The sequence below is a fragment of the Chrysochloris asiatica genome, unplaced genomic scaffold, assembly GCF_000296735.1.
Source record: "Chrysochloris asiatica unplaced genomic scaffold, ChrAsi1.0 scaffold00278, whole genome shotgun sequence".
Lineage (NCBI taxonomy): Eukaryota > Metazoa > Chordata > Mammalia > Afrosoricida > Chrysochloridae > Chrysochloris > Chrysochloris asiatica.
This window is the reverse complement of record NW_006408796.1, coordinates 1,385,204-1,390,715: the sequence shown is the minus strand read 5'-3', so window position 1 is coordinate 1,390,715 and position 5,512 is coordinate 1,385,204.

The following is a 5,512-nucleotide window of genomic DNA, read 5'->3' as shown; positions in this document are numbered from 1 at the left end:
ACCCATAGTGACCCAGCATAGGGTTTCCAAGGAGTGACTGGTGAGCTTGAACTGCCAAACTTGCAGTTCAAGATGACTTTGCAATCCAGCACATTAACCCGCCGCGTGACAACAGGATCCTTCAATATGGCAAATCAAGGTTTGAATTTTTTCTTCAGTTCCCTCAGCTTGAAAAATGTTGAGTGTTTTCTTCTCCTTTGGTTTTCTAATTCCATGTCTTTGCACATATTGTTATAATATTTGACTTTGTCTTTTCGAGTTGACCATTGGGATTTTCTGTCCACCTCTTTAATTTCTCATTTCTTCCATTTGATTCAGGATCTCTATGCTGGAGAGCAAGTTTCAGAGTCTCTTCTGACATATATTTGGTCTTTTCCTTATTTCTTCTATTCTTAATGACCTTTTGCTTTCTTCCTGTATGATGTTTTTGATGTAATTCCATAACTCTTCTGGTCTTCAATCTTTAGTACCTAATACATCAAATCTGCTTTTCAGATGATCTCTAAATTCAGGTGGGATATGTTCAAGGTCATATTTTGGCTCTTGTGGACATTTAAATTTTTCTTCAGCTTCAGCCTGGACTTGCATATGAGTAATTGGTGGCCGGATCCACAGTCTTCCCCTGGCCTTGTTTTGCCTGATGATATGGAGCTTTCCTACCATCTCTTTCCAAAGATGTAGTCAATTTGATTTCTGTGTATTCATTCTGGTGAAGTCCATGTGTGAGTTGTCCTTATGTTGTTTAAAGAAGTTATTTGCAATGAAGAATCCATTGGACTTACAAAATTCTATCATGTCATCTCCAACATGGTTTCTATCACCAAGGCCATATTTTCCATCAGCTGATCCTTCCTCTTTATTTCCAACCTTTGGATTCCAATTGCCAGTGAATATCAATACATCTTGATTGGATGTTTGATCAGTTACAGACTGAATTAAGTTGGTCAAATTCTTCAGTTTCAGCATCACTGAATTATACTGGTATTAACTTGTCTTACTTATTGTTGTTGTTAGGAGCCATTGAGTTGGTACTGACTCAAAGCAACCTTATTCATAACAGAATGAAACACTACCCAGTCCTGGGCCAACTTTGCAATCGTTGCTACATTTGAGCCTATTGACACTTCCACTGCACCGATCCATCTCGTTGGGGGTCTTCCTCTTTGTCTCCAACCCTTTGCTTTACCAAACATGGTCCCTCCTGACAATATGTCTGAAGTATGAGAGATGAAGTCTGGCCATCCTGGTCTTCCTTATAAGCATATGAATATCATCCTATCTCAGGCAGCGTTGTATTCAAGACAGATCTTCATATGTTCTTTTCAGTGATGAATATGATGCCATTTCTCTTCAATTTATCATTCCTAACATAATAAAGCATGTGATTGTCAGAATTAAAATGGCCAGTACGAGTCCTTGTCAGCTTACTAATGCCTAGGAATGACAAATGTTGGACATGCCGAGGATGATTGTGTGTTCCATTTCATTTCTGACAATTTCCAATTTTTCTAGTTTCATACTATGTATCTTGCATGTTTAGATTATTAATGGATCTCTACAGCTGTATCTTCTAATTTTGAGTTGTGCTCCATTAGGAAATGAAGGTCCTAAGGACTTTACTCCACTCATGTCATCATGGTCAACTCTACTTTGAGTAGGCTGCTCTTCCACAGTCACATTTTGAGTGCTTTCCAACCTGAGGGACTCATCTCCTGGCACTTGTTGTTGTTGTTGTTAAGTGCCGTGGAGTCAGTTCCGACTCATAATGACCCTGTACAGGGTTTCCGAGGCTGTAAATCTTTACGGGAGCAGAAAGCCTCATCTTTCTCCTGCGGAACGGCTGGTAGTTTTGAACTGCTGACCTTGTGGTTCGCAGCCTGATTCATAACGACTATGCTACCAGAGTTCCTTATCTGATAATATTTTGGTTCTCATCATCATGTTTCAATATTCAATATTCTGGTGCCGACAGTATTGCACTGCTATTCGTAAGGTTTTCAGTGACTAAATATTCTGAAGTGAACTGTGTATCATTTTTCCTAGTCTGTCTTCATTTGGAAGCTCATCTGAAACCTGTCCACCATGGGTGACCCTGATGGTATTTAAAATAACCGTAGCATAGCTTCTAGAATCACAGCGACAAGAAAGCCACCACAGTATGACAAACTGAAAGATGAGTGGTGGAACTCTGTTACTATTGGTCTGTAAATAATTTATTACAAGATCAAACTCCTTATTTCTAAAAATTAATGAAACACTTGATTAAACTCATATTGGGTTGCTGGAATCAATGTTTCCACGATAAAATATTGAATGTGAGAATTTAGAGAGGTGAAAAAAAAAGGGTGGGAGGTGAGGGGCAGTGAGTTGCAAACTTCTCTATATCTCTTTATCCATCCATCCATCCATCCATCCATCCATCCATCCATCCATCCATTGCCTCTTTCCAGAAGAGACTTTTGGTAGTTTGGAAAGGCAGAAAAATTATTTTGTCAATAAGTGACTCATAGAGTCTGGTTTGTGGAATTATTGTTTGGAACATGTATAATAGGTATGGCATTAAAAAACCAAACCAAACCAAACAAACAACCAAGAACTCTTTAACCAAAAAAGAACGGAAAATAAAAGCAGTTGAGATAAAGTAGTTTGTTTAACTTTCTTTAACCTTGAACTTTCCATAGCGGCTTGACCATGTTGCTATTAGGTAGTTCTGACTCTGTTATCTTATAGCCAGACAATGCCTAGTTCTGCACTGACTTCAAAATCGTTGTTATGTTTGCAACTTGAAACCTATCCACAGTGCTTGACCCTGCTGGTATTTGAAATACTGGTAGAATTGCTTCCAGTATCACAGCAACTTATAAATCACTACAGTACAACAAACTGACAGACTAGTGTTGGCATTTGTCCATAAACATGTTTTTCTTCTCTCAAAATAATTTCAACATTCTATACATGATGGATTCACATTTGCTATTAATTTTTGAAACATGCGTAGAACTAATGTTGTTGCTGTTAAGTGACAGCAAGTCAGTTCTATACATGGTGAACCTGTATAGGGTTTCTGAGGAGCTGTTGGTTGGATTGAAACTCTGAACTTGCAGTTCACACCAACCTTGAGGTTCAGTGCATTATCCTGCACTGCCACACCAGGACTGCATAGAGCTAATGTTAGACTTTTAAAAACAGGAGAAATGATACATATGTAAGTTTTATCTGTTCTTTTTAAAGTTATTTTCTACACATATGTGATGGAACCTAAATGTGGTCAGTACATTTATGCTTTTACAGTGCAATCTCTTGTTGCTCTTCTTTTCTGAAGAGAAATTGTGTATCTTCTCTCTTCCATTCATATTAGTACCTTGGCATCTATTCCAAATAGTTTTGTTGTTGATTGTTGTTAGGTGCCTTTGAGTCAATACCGACCCATAGCGACCTTATGCGCAGCAGAACGAAACACTGCCCAATCCTGGGTCAACCTCACTACTGTTGCCACGCTTGAGCCCATCGATGCTGCCACTTGGCCAGTCCATCTCGTTGTTGGTTAGGACCTTTGAGTTGGTTCCTACTCATGGCGACCCTGTATAGGGTTTCCAAGGAACAGCTGATGAGTTTGAACTGCTGACTTTGCAGTTCAAATCAATCTTGTGATGGCCTACATATCAATATGTTGTGTACCATTCTATGTGTTTCATCTGTAATCTACATATAAAGACATATATACTCATAAGGATATGGCTTCTGAAGGTCAAGTTCTTGGCTGTATACCTTGCCTATAGCATTTGCTATGTGACCTTGGAGAAGTTTCCTAACTTCCCTGTGACTCAGTTTCCTTATTTAAAAAATGAGGTTAACAGGAAAATTATGTAGATAAAGTAAATTAATTAGTGCCATGTGCTGAGAAAAATCCCTGCTATACGATGCTAAGTAGCTCTTGTAGCATAGTGGTTATGAATTGGGCTGTGAGCCTCAAGGTCAGCAGTTCAAAACTACCAGCTGTTTCGTGGGAGAAAGATGAGGCTTCTTGCTCCCATTAAGATTTACAGCCTCGGAAACCCTGTACAGAGTCCCTATGAGTCGGAACCAATTCTACGGCACATAACCACCACCACCATATGATGTTTAACAAGGTCATTAATTATTTCAATCATTGTTTTAATACGTTTGTTGGCAGTTGACTTTTCAAAATGTGATCACATATGCACAATATTCTTCACCTTACTGTTTCTCTCAGATATACCTTATGAAGATCATTCTTCCTCAAATGATTGACTTTAAGCCTAGTCATGTCGTTATACTGTTCTGGGATGAGGATGTGCCCCCAATGTCCCAGTCTCCATCCTAGTGAGGAGCATCATTGATTGTTAGTATCTTTACCACAGAGAACAATGCTGCAATAAACACCTATAGATGCTAATCTCTGTATGCTTTTTCTTTTATTTCTGTTGAATTTCTCTTGGCAATTTGAACCAAGGATGGATTAGTACTTTTTGGAGTTTATTTTAGTAGGATTAAGAGGAGAAGAAAAGGGACTAAAGCACCTGTTAACTACTGGAATATATGAAAATCATCCAGATTTACAGAAGGATTGGATTTGGAATTGATGTTGTACTGCTTAATGCATCATAAATAGTTCCTGATAATAAGATTATTATTGCTTTAGAGACTGAAAAGCTAATCTTCTGACATTTAAGTATATAATCATTCTATTGACTTATGTTCAGAAGTGTCCTTAGAAGCTAAGAAAGTACTTTTCTATCTTAAAATGTCAGTGCCTTTGATATTAACTGACATAGTTGCTTTTCAAGATCCAGAATTTCATTTTGAAACAAAAATTTTATTTTTCTTATTATTTTTATGTGCATGTTAAACGCTTTTTTTTAAAAAAAAGTCTTTCCATGCTTGTTATTGTCCTTTCTATGCTCTTGATTTTAGGTGTAGATGTGAACTCGTAAGTGACCATTGTTAGCTTGCATGGTGTACTTACTATTTAATATCAATTTTGTTTAAATGATGCAGCTCCAAAATATTTCTAAATTATGTCACAAAAATAACTTCTATTCTATGGTTATCAAAAAGCAACAATTGGGCAGATCTTAGTGATGAAAAGTCATAATTATTATTCATCTAACTACTGCCACACCCATCAATAGAATATGACATACATGCTTGCTTATCATTATGCTTGGGGAAGCAAAGTGTTTCTCAAACATTACCATCCATAGATATTACCTGGGATTCTGTTAAAAATACCACAAGGTCTGAGGTGGAGCCTAAAGATGTTAAGTTTCCTCATTTCGAACACGCTCCCCAATGAGGCTGATGCTGTGGATCTGCAGAACATATCTTCAGTAATAAGACCCTAGAAGACCAACCATGATCTGCAACAAAGCAGCCATTTAAAAATTATCTTTAACAAAATATTACTTGCATGTGATATTATTGATATTGTCTGAGGATTTCTGCATTCCTTTGAGTCATCTCTCTTTGGAATGGCCACAAATATGGCCAA